Source organism: Manacus candei, unplaced genomic scaffold (genome assembly GCF_025592945.1).
Source record: "Manacus candei isolate 608988 ecotype Guabito, Panama unplaced genomic scaffold, ASM2559294v1 h1tg000002l, whole genome shotgun sequence".
Lineage (NCBI taxonomy): Eukaryota > Metazoa > Chordata > Aves > Passeriformes > Pipridae > Manacus > Manacus candei.
In genome coordinates, this window is record NW_026138050.1 from 8,873,050 (window position 1) to 8,893,959 (window position 20,910).

The following is a 20,910-nucleotide window of genomic DNA, read 5'->3' on the forward strand; positions in this document are numbered from 1 at the left end:
CAACTCTTATACTTTCCCCTGAAATACCAAGTGACTGGGTTTTATTTATCTCGGGTTCCAATGAATCCAATAAATCATCGTTCCCAAGCAGTGTAACACCATGTCTCCTGCAATGTTTAACAAAATAATTTGCAGGCAGTGAAGTTATCAAGATGAACCTTCTCCAGAAGGATAGGGGTGGGTGTTCCTGCAGGGCACCATTTTAGGATACCAGCTTCCCTATTTACAAGGTTGGCTTGCTCACAGGTAGCTCTGACACTCCAGTCCGTGCATGTGCTGTCAGAGAAGCTGAGCACTGCTGTTCTGGGGTGTTATTCAAGCTGTAGGGCACTTTCAAACCACTTGTAGAACCACTAAATCTTTCAGGGTCAGCTTTTCAGACTACCCATGTACCTCTCCTTATAAGCAGAATTCAAATAATTCCACATTAATTCCTGACTCATCTAGGCAGATTTGTAAAATGTAGGAGGCTGCTGTGCATATCAGTTTTTCCTGATTCAATATTGAATTAAAATCATTCTCATGCACGAAGACATCCAAATGAGAATCACTATACTGGTCAAAAGTGCATGGCCACAAAGAATTATCAGGAGCCTAAGCCTTTCTCACCCCCTTGCAGGATTCAATACTGTTCAACAGCATCTGGTTTTCTCTAAAATTAAAGGGAAGAGCACACTTATGAAAAGTAGGGCTTTCAAGACTTTTGATTCTTGCTAATTCATCTTACAGAAAATTTTAGAAGATCAATTATTGACATGTAGAATTTTAGGCTGACCAGAAGAGCCAATAAATCAACCTCTCACAGACACAAAAAAATCTATTGTAAGGTATTTTTCATATTGGCATATCTTGATTTTAGAGGAACAGACAGTGCTTCTGTAGTTAAGATGAATATAGATACACCAGTGCAGAGGGCAAGTTTAAGACACATCTGTTTGAAAGAGAGTAACTCTCCATTCCAATAAAGCAAAATATTTGGGATTTGACTGGGACAAGCTGAGTTTGAGGCAGAAAACCTCTTTTGATCCTGAAGCAAAGGTTTCCTCTTTCTCTCATGAGGAATGATGTGGATCTAGTCAGTGTCAGTGCTCCAAAACAACATCCACCATTCCATCCACAGCACCCCCTAATTCCTGGGGTGCCGTTTGTGTCCAAAGAGCTGTGGACAACACAGTGCAACATATGGGCTCCTGTAGAAAAGCTATCCTCAAACTGAAGAGGGAAATCCAGAGCATGTAACACTGGCATGTCTTTTGCCCTCCAGAGATTAACTCTGAGCAAATCTCTTGTCCCCTCACCTTTCTGAGATGCGGTCAGGGGAAATGTCAGGCTGATCTTTAACAGGTTTCTTCTCTCAAGATAGGAATTCAAACAGAGAGGAAGACAGAAGGCTGCATTATCCCCTCCCTTCTCCCCTTGTAAAGACTTCATTATACATAGGTATATTCTTTAGAGATTTTTATAATTTCCAGGTATTATAGGGATGCCAAAAAAGAAGGCTTAATATGTTTATTATCTTTAATACTAGTGAAGGGATAGCCTTTATTTACTGCTTCCATGAAATCAATACAGAATTAATTTCCACAATAATGTTAGCCCTCCCACAGAATTGCAAACAAAACACTGTAAGCACAGAGGATTCTTTTTCCCTTCTGTGTATCTGGGATGTTGCTGCAGGATGGTGCAAATCTAAGCATGGAGTAAACCTAGAAAAGGCCAATGGTCATCACCTGAGGAAGAACTCAACAAACTGATCTTGAAGTAGAATATAGGCTTACTCCTGCAGCTCAGACTAAGGGGCAATTGAGATTCCTTTTCTGGTAGTCCCTCTTGATCCTCACTGACTTCTCAGGGAGTTGAAAAACCTTCAGATGACTAAAGTTAGGTGAGAGGAATCCCACTCCAGGTACTCTGGAGCATTTTATAGATTTGCTTTGTAGTATAAAATAGTCTAAAATATTTTGCATAACAAAAAGCAAAACAAAACAAAAAGAATACAAAACACCAAAAACCAACCAGCAAACCAATCAAACTTACAAGAAGGTTAAAAGAGCAAGAGACCTGCTACTCTATTAGATAAAGTTCATGGACATAGATAGGGAGCATATAGTATGAGGATATATTGGATTTCTGTTTTATCTATCTCTGGCTTTCAGTTTGCCTTTCTGCATTATGATAATTCAAATCAATATATTCTTCAGTGTCTTGAACTTAACTCCCCCCTTAGGATGCAGATGAGAACTATCTGCAAAGAATCTACAAAATATTTCCAGTTAGGAAGTAGAACATAATTATCCGTTTGCAGAAAAACCTTAACACAGCCAGTCCCTGGGTAGCTTCTCTTTTCACTTTCCTTTAGATGTTCTGTTGTTAGAAAAATATTTTCTGAGATCAAATTCTCTTCTAACAATCCTATTTTTACTTTGCTTTTATGAGACTCTGAAGAACATTGCTTGCTCATCATCCAGAACTCTATTTCTTTTCATGTATCAAATTCCATCTGTGACTGTTATCCAACTGTGCTGAGACTATTCTTTAGCTAAGCAACCTGGAAATATTGCTTTTCCACCCATTTTCCTTTTTCAGTCTTTCCAGTTCTGTAACAGTCTAAGTCTCCCTTGGTAAAATCCAAAACTACCCCAGCCCTGGCTTATTTCTTGTATCATCATACAAGTCAAATTATTCCAATGTTTCTTTACAACCAAAAAACGTGAATTTGTGTTGCTGGGTCGTTCTGTAAAAACACAAGCTTGACCTCATTTCCCAGTGAGTACTTCCTTCACCTCCCACATTCAGACACATCTGGCTGCCTGATAGGCACTTCAGTGATTCGTGACTTCCCAGATTCTGGCAGAGGCTGCCTACATTCCCAGTTCCAAAGATGGGAACAAAGATGTCTGTGTGTAAGCCCCAGACATGATCTTGCTGCTCTGCCTGGTTCTCGGAAATCTTACATCCTAAAATCCCAGCAAGATTCATGGATCCTGCTCCAGGTAAACTTCTGCTGTCCCTTCTGCTCATAGTAATACACCTCAAACAGCAAACTTTTATCCATTTTTGTATATTTGAATAAATCCCTCCCCTAAACAACCCAAAAGCACATAGTCTTCCTGCATTACTGACAAAACAAATCCATGTACACATATGTGAGGGTGCTGTTCTTTAAGAAAGTGTCTCTTGTGTTTGTAAGAGGAAGTTGGGAGAGGTGGCAGACATGGGCTTCTCTCTTCTTGTTATTCTCACATAATCAAACTCTGTTATTCCTACTGGTAGCATTCAACATTTTCTTTAAGTCCATGTGATGTATACAGTTTATGTAGTAACATGAATTCATGAAACATGTCACAGTAACAGAGATATAAGAAAAGTATATTTTTTGTTGCAACCACTATTGAATATTTTAATTAAGAGTTGCACGAATATTTATTCTCTCTCATCCTCTTGCAACTCCCCACTTACTTAGCTGCAAGAAGGAAATACTTAGATATACCCACTGTCTGGTTCAGCTAAGTCATAGAAAATGAACATAAATAAAAACATTTCAGTGCTAAAATTATTTCTCAGGAAACTCAAAAAACTTGGGGATAAACCAGGTGGAAGATTGCTTGAGTTTCCTGAAAAAAACCCAGGACCTACTGTCGACTTTGAAAATTGCAGCAGGCTGGGCATGTCCATACATCCTCATCTCGTAATGCAGAGTGTGAGGGGCATGGCAAGATCTAGTAACGGGTTTTCTGCTGCTATATTAGGAACCAACTCCACTGAGGATGCAGGTGGGGAGCTGGGAAGACAGGGAGGGGACACGGGTAGCCTGGCAGGCAGCCGGAGGGCAGCGCTCACCAGGGCACTGCCGCGGGGGAGCCGCCTCCAGGGACACCACGCCGGGGGCACACAGAGGCTTTAATCCCCAAAGCTGTTTAAACAGAACACAAAATCCTAAACAAAACCAATACGACTCTTCAGGTACAAAATACAAATCTTCTCATTTGAAAACAAATGCTGCCTCCCTTCCCACCACTGTGTCCTTGCAAAGTTGTCCTTCATTCCCGCTTTGCTTTCCACCACACCTGCCGTGGCTCCCCTGACTGACGCGCCTCTTTGGTCCCTACAGACCCTGTCTGCCTGCAGCAATCTGGTTTCCCTTCTCCCACTGCCACCTGTGCCCTGATCTCATCCCCTGTGTGTGTGTCTGCTCCTGGAGCTTGTCCCACACCACACAGCTGCAGTGTCAGCACTTGATCCAGAGGGCAAGTTCTCCTGCCATCCCAGGAGGTTTCCCTGGCCAGGCCACAGCTCCCAAACCCAAGAAGATCGATAAAACAGTCCTAACATCACAAATGCTCGTCCTTGAAAAATTCAGAACAGAGGAACAAGAGCATTGCTCACATTGTAAAGGACCAACATGGTGACATAAAACTCACTGCCCCCCTCGTGTTTCCTCAAATGTCACCACTAGGTCAGGAAACTGAGCATTTATGAAAGAGCAACAGTTAATCTAGGATAATGGCATGCAAGCAGGAAGACCAGCTCAGAGGCAGCCCTGTGCATGCAGATCATTGTCTAAAGTGTCCCGTAGGGGAAAAAAACTAGGGCTCTGCCCTTAGAGAAGAATGTGAATGAATATGCTTCCCAGAAAAAAATTAACTTTTCCTCTTTCTAGGAGCCAGCAGAAATCCAATCCTGTTGTGCTTTTATCTGTCATTTTCTCTGGAAGGTTTTATTAGCTCAATTAGCAGAGCTATCCATACCGAAATTTCTCTTTCTGTCATTACTCTACAGCTCTTGAATGTAAAATTCCATAGGCAGAACTTTGAGATGCAATTCACAGCAAGCTTGAGAACCTTTCAGTCTTTTACCCCATTACCATACACTGAGCAGTATATTTTAGTCCCCTATTCCACATAACAGATCGTGGTAACAGGCCTGTGCAGTGCTTGTCTGTGACAAGGGGGAGCTGCAGTCAGGGCACCCAGAGGCAGCACAACCCCGGTGGATGTTCAGGCATTCAGAGCATCATGACAAGGGCCTGGCAGCTCAGCTCCAGCTCCTGTGGGCTTTTGTGGGGGACACAGGACCTGCAGAGCTCAATGGGCTTGGCAGGTGGGAGGTATGCACACCAAAGCACAAGGGCACAAAGACAACCTTCTGAAAAAGGTAGTTAATGATTTGATCATGAATTAGTCCTGCCTTGCTGCAACAATATAATCTCAGGCAATAAGGCAGCCTTTCAGTGCTTCTATCATCATTATTCTATTAACACACTCCACCTTTTATTCTACCTGAAATAATATTGACTTGTACCTTCCCTTAAGGGCGGTTTTAAGGCGCGAGTGAGCGATCATCTCTTCGTTATCTGAGGCGGAGCAAAGGTTTTTATCAAGTCTTCACCTCTCCAGGAAACACACAGCTCCACTTGTGTGTGTTCAGTGCTGTGTCTGGGAGGGATGCTCACAGATGGAGGCTCAAAGGGAAGCCAACTGCAGCGCTGCTGCCTGGCTGGCACTGAGCACACAGCCTCGGTCAGAGCGAGCGCCTGACATTTTCAAAAGCCACGCTCTGCAACTGCAGAAACTGAGCTCTGAAGGTCTTCCCCGCATTTTCCTGTAAGCCCAGCAGCAAAGTCAGAGAGCTACCACACAGGAAAGAATATTTGTTTCTTCTCAGTCTCCCCCCCTTCCCTCCAAATCCAATCTCTCATTACCCTGTACCCTGTCCAGCACGGTGGGTTGAAGGATGCAACCCAAGAACTCCCAGTCTTGGGGGTACCCCTACAAAAACAATTCCCACAAGAACTATACTTCAAGAATGAGCTTCCAGGAGAATTCCAAATGCTATTAACAGGGTTGTTCAACCTGTCAGTAAGGACTAAAATACTAATAAAGGACTCAAAAGAGATAAATCAGTTGAGTCAAACTGGCCTTTGTTGAATACATGTAATACTTTCGCAGACAACAATGCAAGCAGAGGGGAAACATTAAGCAGCCTTGTGTCATATTGTCAGCAGTTGTTACCATTACAGGATAGTGGTCATCAGCAGGATCTGTAAATTTGTTTATCTTTAGAATAAAGAGGCATTTCAAATATGACAACTGTATGTGACTTCAACAACCAGGCCAACACAAACTAGGTATTCATTCTGTACCTCTAAGAAATTCTTGTGCAAAGTACAGTCAAAAGCATCTCTTTTTCTGAAGTCTAAAATCCTATATTGGTAGAATGATATCATTGCTGTTTCTGTAAACTGTGAATCAACTTCCCACACCTTCAATCAGCAAATTACTGTATCATTTCTCTTGTGTTTGTCATTCAGAGCACTTCATCTTGAGAGAAGAGAAAGCATTTGTTTCTTTAGCAGTGGTTGATAATGAGCATACTTGTACAAAAGGGTTTTATAAGGGTCAGTAGCCTGTTACAGGGGGATTCTTACACAGCTTTTCATCACAGAGCAAATGGAGAACGTGCTTTTGCTGCTATGGAATCATATCCATTACTGAAAATCACTGTGGTTCCTCTATTCACAGTGTGATTGAGACTGAGAAGGAGAAAGATCAGGTCAGTACTCATGGTACAGATCAATAAAATCAGTATTACAACAATACAAAAATTATTAATATGATAAAGCACTAGAAAGCATTATGTTACCATGTATCTCACATTATCACCTGCCATGCTCTACCAGAATGGAGGCAGGTCAGTGGCTTCCCATCACCATCCCAACAGATCAAACCATGATGATGAGGCAATTTGTGCTGTATTATTCTAGCTCTGATATGCCTTCTATAAGTTGGTCATGACTTTGAAAAGTGGGTGTACATCTCTCTAATGGTAAGCAGAAATACTAGTCCTCTATGCAGCAACTTCTTTTATATTATCCAATATTTGTGGAATTTCTCTCACCAAACCATAATTCTGCATTGAAATTGGATTAGTAATTTTTCTACTCTGAATTTACTGATTTTCCTATCAGTGCCTCAACTTTCAGAATTGAATTGCTATCTCTGAATCACACTTTAGAAGAAGGTTAATTTTTCCAGCAATTTATGTTGCATTATTTTTAATATGAAATAGGCTTAAAAAGAGAGCAATATCAAAGGTTTTTAGTTTTCAAAAGCTGAAAAGCTGATGGAAACAGAGAGAGCCCCATTTCTAACCCAGAACTACACAATAAATTGACACAGTGAGTGTGTTAGCAAAACAAAACAGTTCAAAAGAACAGAGGATAAGGAACAAAACAGACAAAAAGAATTGATTAGTCTTATTGATTCAGAGCAGCAGTATGTGCATTTAACACTATCCAGAAATAAGACTCTTCCTAGTTTAGAAATTACATGTCTAATGGAAATACCATCACATTAAGGACAAACACATAGTCGGAAACAGAGCCACCATCCCCATCTCCAAACAGGACAAAAAAACTTTCCAACTTGAAGCCTAAGTCAGTTGAGACCACTCATCTAGGCAGTTTTTCCTGGTATAGAAGAATAATAACCTTACATATAATCTTTCAGAGAGTAACAGCCTGATTTACAAGAAAACAAGTATTTCCATCACACAGTTTTTCATTTTTCTCTTCAGCAAGTGTTAGTGGCAAGGTGGCAAAATGCACATCCCCAAGAGAGAATAATATTAAATACCACTTGCCAAATTCTTCAAATAAAAAAGAAATCTGCAGACACTACACCCACACCCAGAATGACCCCCTGATCTTTAGAGTCTTTTCTGAGGGGTCATCCCCTTTACAACACCTCTGAGAAGGGCACATCTCCAGGGCAAGTTTCTGACTGCAGATAGTAATCATCATGTGTGTAGGAACAGTAGACATTTAGTGCAGATAAGGACAGAACAAGCTCAGTGTTTGGTCTGATCTTGCAAGGAGAAAAGGGAAAATGAGATTCTAAGTGACTAAATTGATTCTGAGCTTCTGTCACATTCAGAAAACCATCCTATGGGCCCTTTCCTCAGTCACTCCAGTTCATGGCCTAGGATATTTTAACTGCCATTCACATTAAAATGTCAGGATTGTAGGAGCAAGGCAGAGCAGAGATTTCCCCCCAGCATCTCTGTTGCATCTCTCCTGTAACCTCTGGCAACAGGGCAGAGCAGGTACCCAGGAGCTACAAGAGCTGAGTCACTGCAGCTCTTTGCTTCAGCACCCACATGTCACTGCCATAAGAGTACTTTATCTAGGTGAAAAAAGATACCCAGAATCATGACTGGTGTTATGCAAGGGTCTTGTGGATAGAGATATCAAAATTTAAGACAACAGATATTCAAAGAAATAGAACTGAAACTGCAGCATCAATTTTCAGCCAAATCTCTTGCTGTGAATAAAAATCAATGATAATCTTGTCTCTAACTTTTTAGGATGTGTTCAACAGATATATTACAAAGACTCTGAAAGCTAATGGAGCCTGGAATATGAGCTCCATCCTTAAAATGATATGTAACGTAATTATGCATAATGTTCTTCTACTGTGTTACAAATTTACAGGAGAAGTTTGACTTCAGTATAATTGCTTATTTGACATTAGTGTCTGTGTAACTGAAATCATATTGAGCTTTCAGCTTGTCAAATATTTTGTGGTTTTCCACCTGTAAAACATTAGAATTGGCCTGACTTTTCCACTTCAATCTAGCCCCCAAGAAATGCCCCTTCTTATCTTCCTGGGTTTCAGTATTGTTTTCAGCCACCCACAGCCACCTACAGTGTCATCATGAGAAGTAAATGTCCTTCTCAAGGACATCAGGCATGATCAGTGCACGAAACCCCGAGCAGAGAGTAACGGGTTTCTTAGTATTTCCTGTGCAATAGAGGAAACCTCATTGCACATGGACAGTGTTTACCCAATTCTAAGGTCAAATAAAGGTCTAGAGCAGAACCAAAGTCACACCTCTAGGATATAATGTCATCAGTCACATGGAAGTGATCGGTATTCCATCCCCCTCTGCACAGGAATTCCTCTCTTAAACATTCTACTTTCATCACAGTGGTGATTATAATTATTATTATTATTATTCAGTCAGCACAAAGAACCTGAAAGAGACCAGTGCTAGGCAGGAGCTTGAAGCAAGCTCAAAGAACATCCTTGGCCAGCAATTAGCTCCTTCTCACCAAGGGATCAACCTAAAAAAGTTCTGTCTCCACGTAATCAAGCTGAAGATCAAACAGACTGGGATGCTTACCTGCAGTCAAAGATGAACATATCCTCACCACCCCACCAGGATTTTGCAGGGCTCTTTTCCCTCCCAATAACAAGTAGTATAGTCATGAGACTCTGAGCATTGATACATGAGCACATTATACCACCAAAATTATCAGGCTGTAGGTATTCATAATTCTCATTTGAATGAACTGCTACATTGCTAAGGGATTTCTATTTTAAATTGACAACAAGGACAATATGAATAAAGATGATTTTGAACTCATAAAGAGGAATTTAGTTGGATTAAATGAAAAGCATCTGACACAACTAAGCTTCAGCTATCTCACAGCAAAAACAAAGCCAGCACCACAAAATCACTAGAAACTAGGTTAAAAAAGATGGTGTGAGGAGAAGATTGAAAAAGATGAAAACCAATAGCAATGAAGGTTAAAACCCAATCCACATACTCTGCCTTTTCATACACATAATTCACTGGTAAGAAAAAAAGATTATCTCCCACCAGCGGAATGGCTCATTGCCTCAAGGAAATGCAAAACAATTACTGTTACAGAATAAAAAAAGACCACAGGATATGAGAAGGAATACTCTCACAAAAAAAAAAAACAAAAAAAACCCAAAAACAACCACAAAAACAAACAAACCTTACTGCATATAAATGAAAACACACAGCAAAAGGACATCACAAAACCTGGGTGAAATGGTGTAATACAAAGACTCATAAACCCTGTTCTCCCAAGAACAATGGAAACATTCTTCCCAGCAAAAATCCTGCCCGCTTGAGCAAACAGCCCATGCAAAAAGTCAAGGAACATCTCCTGAAGCTCTATCTGTGCCTCACAAAAGAAAATAATTTCACAATGCATGACAACAAAGGAAGGGCTGATCCTTGATTTTTCATTATTATAAATTAGGAACTATTTCACAGCAGCCACTGAAATTACTGTACCGAGACAGAAACTCTGCAGAGGTAAAATGAAGTTCTGGTTCACAGGGAAACTGCAGCTCCCTATTTTTTAACCCTCCTGCAGCAGAAGGTCTTTTGTTATTGACACAAGGAAGGAAAATACAAACGACAAATCAATTTTATCCATTTTTTCAGGTTATGATTAACATTAATCAATTTCTACAGCTTTTTTTTTATTTTCTACCACTGTTTTGGTGCTTATAGCACTTCCACCACTGCTCTAACATCATGGGACGAATATTTTAAGGAAAAAATGACACAAGTGGCACCACAAAGTTTGCTTTTCAGGCGGGCAAGCTGCTATCCCTCAGAAGATAGCTGAGTCACACAGTGTATAAATAACTCTGTGAAGAGAATAACTTAGTCTCACTGTGAAATCACTCTGCAGAGCCAGAAAGGTGGGGACACAGTGGTTGCTATCAGTGCATTAGCAGTTCCCTTTCTCCCCACATCATCTGCAACAGCTTGGCTTCTTTCAAGCAGTTTGAAGGCAGACAAGAATGTTTTGTTCCCAAGTGCAGACATCAAGCTTTGTGAGAATTCATTAACTCTGTGATGATGATTCACAAATCCTAGCTGTGCTGGGAGGTCACTCGAGTGACCACGTGCCAGTTAGAAACGGTCCTACAAAAACAAATGGAGCCATCTCCAAACCCGGTGAGGAGAAGCTGTGGGTCACATCCCACCCAGCAGGATTTCCCAGCTCTCAGACACAACACAGCCTACACCTGTCCCACTGTGAGCAGCCAGAACACACTGAACAGAAAGTCAAGGTCATTTGCAATGGTGGCAGCAGAGAGCAAAGATTCTCTGGACTGCATTCCTGGATGCACATAGAAACGTTTGCCTGCATCAAATACTGCTTTGGGAAACAGCTTCTTTTTAAATAATAAAGCTTATGCAAGAGTACTGGTGGTATTAAACTATATATAACTTAACTTAACTCATGGCCTCAGCATCTCATATAAAAATTAAGAGGTACACACATTCTTCAGCTAAGACTTTCCTTCTACCTTGACTCTTTTTCTTTACATCCAGAAGTAGTGAAAAAGCATTTAGACCTGTCCCTAATACTGTACTTAGCCAAACCCTCCGGCACAAAGTGTAGAGAAATCCCCTTCATCTCTGAGACAGACACACCACTGCCATCGTTAACACAATATTGTCTCAAATCTTGGCACGCTCAGGGATCCAAGTTTGGCCAGTTCTCTCCTGGGTGGAAAGAGTGCTCCTTTACATCACATTGTGTGCTGTGCAGAAATCATGTCAGGGCAGCATCAGAACCTGTGTCCTGATGAAATCTGACCTCTTTCGCTATTTTACCACTGGCTTTTTAGTGACTATGGCAAAGTCTTCAGTATAACAGGAGTTAAACTAATCTAGACTAAAATCAGAGCCTTCTGTGGGCAATTCAAAACTGTCTTCCACTGAATAGCTTAATTTAGCTTTCAACCACTGCACCAGTTCTGCAGCCACATTTCCCTTCAGCAGACTGTTCGCATACAAAACACAACATCACAATACTTTATACAACCTCATAAAAATATGCAACACAAGACACTAAAGCATCACTTTGCAAACTGTTGGCTCTTCTGTTCTTTGTTATGTTTCTGCCTGTTTGTTTGTCTCTCTGAAATTCCAGTCCTCCAAAGGAATTTTGAAAAAAAGCTCACAACTTAAATGCAAAATTATGCCATACACTTCTGACAGGTAAAATATGAGCACTCCTTTGAGTCCCGTCCTGCAGGCTGTGTGCAGTCAGCATTTCCACTGACTTCAGGGAGAAGTCTGACAGAAAGATGAACCTAAAAAGAAACATAAAGATCCAAAACAAAGATGCAATTCCAGAGATACTTTTGCTTCAAAGAGATGGCCTGTGCTGCCTTAACAGAAGGACCAATTCATTGGTTCCTGGGCTGACAGATTTTGTTTCAATACTTGTGATGCAATAAAAGTAGCTGGAAACATCAAAATAAGCTGTTTTACTCCCCATCCATAATCTGCCCTCCTTAGTGAACACCAGGCTTGGTGGTGACTTGAATCCTCAGCTGCATCAATTTCCTTTATTTAGCTGGAATAAATGTAGAGATGAACAGGATTCATGGTCAAATAGTACTGTATCTCTTACACTGAGTCAATGTAAAAAGGCCTGTGTAAGTAACAACCTGCAACTGTCTCACATTCCTAAAAACCAACCTTCTCTGAAGTTTTATCTTTTTTTATTCTCTGCTTATGAAGTATGTAATATTCAGCTCACACTGGAAGTATGTTCACGAAAATGCCCACTTCTTGCCAGAGGTGATGCAGAATGCTCAAAAAAACCAAGAAAACAACCCCAGACTAAGGACTAATCCACATTTCCCTGTGGGAATGACCTGAAGAGACATTACATCTCTACTTCTTATGAATGTGGTAGCTATATTGATTTATTATAGACATTTTAATTTTCTTCTGCCTTTTCATTTTCTTTTGACAGAGGTGAAAGCTAAGGTCAAGTCAGCCATTGCCCAGTGCTCTGTCTCAAAACCTAACCAACCAATTTTTTTCTGGGTAGCAATGGTCATTATTCTTCTTTCGCCATCACTTTTTGCCTTTCCCCACCCTCTCCATCTACACAGCAGATATTTTCTCTATTTTTATTTTATTTTACATCCACATAATTCATGGACTTGGGTGAGGGACAGAAAAATGATAATGAAAAACCCCACACTGATGACATTTTCTTTCTACTAGATTTTTATATAAAGAAAAAATGAATATCTACCTACTGTCACCACATTATCAACACAGTAAAACATTTTTAGGCTTGAACTGAAAATTGACTTGGTTCATGTGCGTTAGGAGCTATTTGTGACCTGGGGACAACCTGGGTGCAGTGAGTGGCAGGCCGTGCTGCCAAGGCTGCTCCCTCCCCAAGGGACAAGGAGGTTCCTCCTGCCAGCAGGCAGGCATGATCTCACTGCCACCCCCTCTTGGAAGAGCAGCAGGGCTGGTAGCACAGTACCAGCTTTCACATTTATCTCCCTTTCACAGATACCCAAAGCCCATGAATACAAATGAGGGGATAAGATTAAAATAAGTTTGTTTGTCATTGAGAGTCAACTGTGAATGACTAACAATCAATGAATAACCCAGTGGGTGTTTGATTACATGGCCTGCATGTTAGGTTTTTGAAGACTAACCTCTCAAAGCATATTTCCATCCTCTTGGCTCCCTATGAGAGGATAAACATCTCAAAGAAGGCACTGTCTTTTGCAGTATTTGTCTGTACAGTGCCCTAGCACAATGGGGCTCTGTTCTCCAAGTTGCTCTTAATGAGAAGTTCAACACCCATTTCCTTTTATAATCACACAATAAACAGTTTGTGTTTAGTCTTCTACTTTCCTGGTAGGCAAAAGCCTTATTGATCAGATTCCCTGTTAGTTAGTTGTTCACCTCAGCAAGAATCCTCCTGCTAGGTAAGAGAGAAGAAAGAAATTGTTTTCCTCAGCAGCTGCATTCTTGTTTGTGTTCACTTCCACAAACAATTTAAGCCAAAGACTACTTTCTTTTTTCCTCCAAGAGAGGTATTAGTTGAAATTCACTTTGAGAGATAAGTTGAAGGCAAGTGAAATTCCTAAGAGCCCTTCAGCTGTGAATATCAGTCTCTTTGCCTTGGACCTTTGAAGGCACATCTTCCTGAGCTACCAGTGATCCAGATTCTAAACTGAACACTTACTGTTACAAATGAGGTATTGTTTTAAAGAGTAAGCATGAATGCAGCATTCCATCTTTGTGTCTCTTTATATGGAGCATTCTTAGGCAGGTTGACTCTCAGCTGCACCTATACTGCACTTTGTCTCATCATAGTTTTTTGTTAACATGATAAAAGTGACTTAAGTCCTGCTTGAGCTTGTTAGTTTGGAGAATTGTTTTTGGGGCTAATTGCTGTTGGAAAGCAGATTATCATCTTTAGATATACTGTACCCCCCTATGATAAAACCAGGTAGTTATTTATTAATAACACAAATGATTTAAAGCAGTGGAGGAATCTACAAGACTAAGACTTACACGCTTCGTGTTTGTACCGTTTTTGGACATATTACTGCTGAAAATCCTGATAACTAGGAAAGAAATTCCCAACATTCATTGAGAAATGCAGAAGCAAACTTGTAAAAGTTAATTTTACAGAATGCAATAATGTTAACTGTGAAGGGTGGGGTTTCCAGAAACATCTGGCCACTACTGCACACTTGAGAGCTAGAAAAGTTTAGTAAATACAACTGGCTTACACAACCTGGGGGTGGTGCTACAAGTGTCACTTTATAATGCAGGAGACAAAACAGTTGTTCTAAATGCAACAGAGGCTTTGGAAAATGAAAAGGAGTCAAAAAAACATTTAAATAGTAATGGAAATGAGGGATGAAAAGAGAAAAAAAATAGGGGAGGACACTCTCTGCTTTGGTTTTGCTTTACACAGACTTTGTCTTGATCCAAACCACTTGTCAATCTGTCTCAAGAACAACATGAACAAGGTTTTCAAAACAAAGGCAACTCATTGAAGTTGCACCTTTTATGGATGAGCATCCAAGAAAATTCTTCCTGGTGCCCTTCCTGGTTACACTTCACACCAGACCCTGTAGGATAGCATTGCCCCAGATATGTCATGGTGAATTAGGACATCAGTGGAGAGTAATGACTACTATGAAACCAACATATGAAGGGGTAGAAATAGTCCCCTGATAAAGGCAACGTTCACTTCTCATAGGCCTTGGGCTCACTGTCTGGCTGAGGCAGCTCACAAAAGTATCAACTTCGAGTCACCTGTAAGGGCAGTTTTCATATAATGGGGAGCTGCTCTACTCCCAATGACTCTGAACCCACCAATTTATTTCATGCAGCAATTAAACATTAATGGGTTTCTGTTTTAACCTGTTCAGAGTAGAGATGGTGACTGAAAGAGATAAAATTGCATTCTATCATGGGTCTGCACAGTCAACAAACTGCTTTCATCTCACAGTCCCCTTTTTTTTTTTTTTGTAGTAAAAGGAAAGTTGTGATCTATAAAAACTTCAAATACTTTACATTCTCCAAACAGGAACTTCCCTGTCAATCTATCACAGATCTCAGCCTCTTGATCTTTTCTTTGTGTCTTGTGATAAGACTCAATACCAAGAAATATTTTTCTTAAAGGGCCAGCCTATAAAGATAAGAAATGGAATTTTATTTCATACTCTTAAAATTAGAAATGCATTATTGATAGGATCATTAATTATATATTTTGGACTTATAACCAAGATTTGAAGAAAGGCACAATATTTGAATGTACATAATTGCTATCACAGCATACAATCACTTTTTTTTTATTAAGCACAGACCCCATTTCCTCCTTGTATGAATATTTTATTCTGAATATGAATTCCAGTTATTTGCCACTATGTTCTCTTCCATTTCAGTCCTTACTCTGAAAGAAGGCAACTCAGATGTAAAGATTTCCTATCGATGTAATCAAGTTCTAAATCAAAATAAATCTGAAATGCAGTCTTAAAAAAAAACCCAAACCCTCCCAGTCTCCTCCTCCCTCAAGGTGGTGGAAGCACAGGCACTTCAGTCCCTGACTGCATCTTCCCAGGCCTCTGTAAGTCACAAGGTAGGATCTGCCTTTCTCTGGTTTGCAGAATTGCTGCCAACACAGATTGTACATGTTGCTGAAGTTTGCATGGCAGTGAGTTGACCTGTAGCCTTTCAGAGGGTTCTCTCTATATTTGTGTGCATCCTTTTCTCTCAGACCAGGAGCAGAGCAGGAACCTCTATCAAGTTTTCAGCCACTCTAAAGGAACTGCACTGTTTTCTAAAGTATCAACCAGGGCAGGTAATGTAGATGTAAATGAAGGAAGATTCAAAACTTTTGTGGATATGTGGCCCACCATTTTCCCCGTGTGCTACCCCGTGTCCCAGGAGCTGTGGGCAGCTCTGGCCCAAAGCCTGGCAGGAGGGGACAAGCTGGGTGAGCCACAGCACACAGGAGGCAGCAGATCTGCAGTGCCAGGGAGCCGTGGGTCAAGGTAGTCAGGATTTCCCTCAACCTCACTGAGCTCTTGGTTCTGTGACAAAAGGCAGCTCTTGTACATTTAATGCACTGATGTGATGTGAATGACAGTGTGTGTCAGGCTTCCTTCACAGGAAATTAGAGTCTTGCATTAAAAGATCTTTGGGTTATTTTTTTTCATTACATAGAATAAAGAAGCTGGTTGATTTCCACAAACACACAATTTCTAAACTAAGACGAGCACAGCAGAGGAGAGGTGATGACCCATGCTCTAACCTTGTCAATCATTCAGCATTGACAAATACACATAAAACCTTAATTTTCAGAACCAGATCTGAGAGTCCAAGCTCAGATGATAGAACATCTTAGAACAGGTGGTAGGATGTTGGACACACACATTAAAGATCCAGATTCAGTGCCCCAAGTTACCAGATGGGATTTAGGAGTGAAGACGTGACCTTCAGTCTTCCTGTTTCACCTCCCTACGAGTATGACAGGGAAGCCCCCAGACACTGTGCAGCAGCCCCTGTCTGCTCAAACCAGGGCAGTGGAGCCAAGAGCAACTAATGGGTAGTCAACTACAGAAATCAGATGGTTGTAACCAGCTGGTACACTAAGTAACTGAGAGCAAAGAATGTGATATTCTACTATTATTTTGTATTTAACTTCTCTAGGTATAACTACATTATTTAACAGAAAACCTTTAAAGTTACTGGGACTGAGAAAACAGGATCTTTGATGTCTTTTATGCTTACTTCACTCATAATGTAGATACTAAACTTCCTGTTTTAGAGACTGAAGACTGCTTCATTACTAAATGTCTGTGCACCATGGCCCTTACAAATCTCTATTAAACTGAGGATTAGGCAAGGGCTGGAACAGATAGACAGTATATTTTCATTCAATCTCCTTTAAAATAATGATGCATGCAACTTCATGTCATTACTCTTTAATGGTCTTAAGCCTATTTAATAGCACAGTAATATTCCAAAAAGGAAAAGGGAATTATTTCCACATTTAATTTTCATCGCAGAAGTGAATGTGGTTCTTTCCATGGCAGATAAGCAGCTAAAGCTGCTTGGTACCTTAACTGGGATATGACTGCATTAACTCTGCTACATTACAGCTGAGCTAATGAAACAAAGCAAAATGATTAGCTTTAGACTCCCTGGGGTATCAGAAAGTAACATTTGCCTTGCTCCTAAGGTCCTCCATAGAGGTAACGGGATCTGCAGGTGCTGCACTGGAGTGAGATCAAGTTTGGCCTGTGTGACCCAGCTGGCACCTGCCCCATCCTCCCAGGGCACAGGTCCTGCCCTGGGCTGCACAGGGAGTTGATGAACACCATGGCCCTGGCCATGGCACCTCTCATGCAGCAAAAGCTGGGTACTGCCAAGGAATAGTTACCCTGTTCTTCCCTTACTCTCACTGATGTAACTGTGAATGTCGTGGATTTGCTCCTCTGTGGAAAGCAGTTGACAATTAGGCTTCCTGGCTCTTGCATCACAAGTAGAAATAACATGTTTTCCTTCTTTAATAAAACAATAATTATTACAATTCCCTAATTGCTACTTTAGCAGAATGTCCTACTAGTTAATTTAACTTAAAAAAAAATCAGATTCAGATAGAGTCTGTGCAATTCAGAATGCAAAGGGTATCTGAGTCAAGGTTCAGAAACTTTTTCCCTTTTTCTTTCAATGCAATAATGTGATTGATTTTCCCCCTCTTGGGGAGTGTTCCTATATTCATATTTCAGCTTTAATTAGCTTCTCCAGGATTGTTAGTGCTTCTGCAAGATTCTGTCCTCTAAGTTCTAATTATAGATACTAGATAGATTAGCCAGTGCTTGATGACCTTTTATAGCCAATTGACTTCAGCTTCATATGCACAAAACTCCTGGCTGGGGAAGGAAGAGAAGTTATATCAGATGACAAGTGAAGTACAGCAGCTCTGCCTTGTCCTCCTGTGCTGGTACTCTACATGAGCTCCACCAGAGAGAAAACTCCCATGATCCATGCAGCAGAAAAGAGCCTGCTTATGAGCAGAATTCCAGAGATATTACATAGATATTTAATATAAAGTTCTACCCTTTAAGAGAAAAGTTGACTGTAGACTAAAAATCTAGGGTTATTGGCATTGTAATCCAAAATATTTAAAGCTTTGCCTTACCAGGCTGCATTAGTCTTCAAAATGTAAGAAAATTTCATTGATTGCCACAGAACTGTTGTTTAAGTACTGCCTCAGTGTAGTTTTAGAGACACTGCTGGACAGGGCTCCAGCTTGTCACAGTGTGTGGGGCTACAGTACTTCTGTCCTGGAGAAAATAGTTTGCCATCCCACACTTTATAGTCTGAGTCTCTTGACTGCACCCAAATAGTCAGCTCCTACTCTGTCCTAGGATCTCCAGGAAACTGGACAGAGATATCTCACATAACTCAATCATCTGCTGAAAAAAGCCTTCAGCAGCATCACAGTTTCTGCCAGTGAGAGAAGATGTGCTACAAACCTCTCATTCTCTCTCTCTCTCTCCCCCTTCCTAGGCATTTGTGATATGAGGACTGTCCCAAAATTTCTCTCATCAACTACCACAACTAAAGGGGTGATGTTACTACTGCAGATGAGGTTTTTTCCTAAGAATCTGAGAACACAGATTTCACTCATTTTTATCAGATTTGTCATTTTAAACTATGTAAATGCTAATGAGAAAAAAAACCCTTTGAAGATATTATAATAAAGATTGTACATGTGCACAGAAACACATAAAACTAGTCAGAGAGCTTCATTACCTTATCACTCAGTGATTGGTTTAATAAAACATAACTGCTTCTCATGCAGAAATAAAAGTCTGTTGGATTTTTGTACTTAACCATTAATTAACGAGGTTGCAACAGTATGAATGATTTACAGTGACATGCTCTGACAGGTTATACATGGTGAGTAATGCCATGTCAGACACTTCAGTATTTATATTGAGACGAATGGCACATAATGTGATGCACATGCTAACAGTGAACATCAATATTTAGTACTCCCAGCAAAGCCTACCAGTATGATAAATTTGGCCTTAACTCCATATCTGTCTGCAGTCTTGCCTATCAGCTATTTATTTAAAGGAATATTTCCAGAGAACTCTTATCAAGTATATTTATACATTCTCACTGCAATAGCAGGTTTTGGCAAGTACTTTTTCTTCTCCTCAGAGCAGTGAGCTCCACTCACATCACTTTACAAAGGCCCTGGAGTCCATAAAGGCCATCTGGGCTTGCAGCAGCCTGGTAAGAACCCAGGAGCTGTACTGTTCCTGTCACATTATCTGTGATCCCCTACACATCCTTGCCTCCTCCTGCATCAGAGATGTGCCCTTTCTCCACTTGTATCCATTCTGTTGTGGCAGAAGGAGAGGGCAAGGTGGTCCCTCTCAACAACTCTGGGAAAAATACTCTGAATTCCAAGGGAGGGCAAAAAAGCCTCCTTTTGTCTGCCCATCCCTGTTCTCCTCTGCTCACAGGAGCAAGGAATAGCTTGTTGTTCCCACTCAGTTCCAGCTCTTGCTCAGCAGAGCTGAAGAGGAGACCACACACCACTTCAAACTGTATACACTCAGGACCTACAGGAATGTTTGAGAAATTGTAATAGTAGCTCTCTTACTTGCTCTTCCCTTACATCGCTCATGCTGCAGGTTATTTATTGTTAGCAGCTGTGAATGCTGCAATGACCATGCTGTGACTGGTCTGTTTAGAGTTTAAATTGTACAGAGGAAGGGAAAGATTTTCTACATTATCCCTTATTTCTACACAAAGAGAGTATGTGTTTGCTGACCAATTAATAGTTTTGATAATTCCCTCCACTTTAGTATTAAGTCTGTTCAAGCCCTTCAGATATTGCCCTAAGCAAAATCAGAGTATTTTTAGAACACTTTTGTCTTACCTTTGAGAATTTGCATCATTGCTGCTTTTTAATACACACATAACACACAACTGAGCAACTGCTCATTTTCAGTGGTAACAGAGAAACCACCAGCACAGTCCCTGCCCTCTGCTCCCCAGACATCCTCAAGAAACCTGAAAGGCAGAAGAGATTTGATTCTTTTTATCCAGAACATCACTCTGCCTGTAAGAAGAAGCAGCAGCACAGGCTCATCTGTTCCTGTCCTGCCTTGTACCTGTAACTGTGGTCTCATTGGCAGCCCTGCACACAGTATTTCAGAGCATTCCTACTTAGTCTAAGGAGCTGGAGAAAAAACCCTTAGGGTACTGCCTATTCACAAAAGCACATGTTATAACAGTAGAGTATCACTTTATTTCAAGTCCCAAACTAGAGTACAAATAAACCAAGATATTTTCCTTGTTTAAACATAGTGGTGAAACTGCATCTGGGTATCTACTTGAGTAGGGTAGCAATGAGCTAGCAGAGGATAAACCTATATTGCCAGAGACATTTTCTCATTTCTAGTAGCCTCTTTGCAATCCAGTCACACCTATATGAGAAACATATTTCTGTATTTATCCACCACTAATCCATAATTCTTCATGAACTGAACTATCATTAAATTTAGTCATCCCTGTTGTCATATGGATAAAAGAAAGATTTGTTCCATGTGTGTGCATAAAGCCAATGTTTATTTACTCGCATCACGTACTGAACTATTTAATATTTGTCAGCTAATAGAAAAGTTGTCAACCTGCTATTCAAGTGAATGCTGTGGTGTACCTACTCTTTCAAAGATTATTTATAAGGCAGGGTATTCACAGGAA

General features: G+C 40.6%; 1 protein-coding gene across 1 annotated transcript in view; it reads right to left on the reverse strand.

Annotated features, from left to right (window-relative positions):
* Positions 1-20,107, reverse strand: part of XYLT1 (xylosyltransferase 1) — a 597,640-nt gene extending 577,533 nt beyond the window's left edge. Inside the window, exon 1 of the mRNA XM_051775893.1 lies at positions 20,084-20,107. The gene's annotated coding sequence lies outside the window, so the exon portion shown is untranslated. The remainder of the gene's footprint in view (positions 1-20,083) is intronic.
* Between the last annotated feature and the right edge of the window lie 803 nt (positions 20,108-20,910).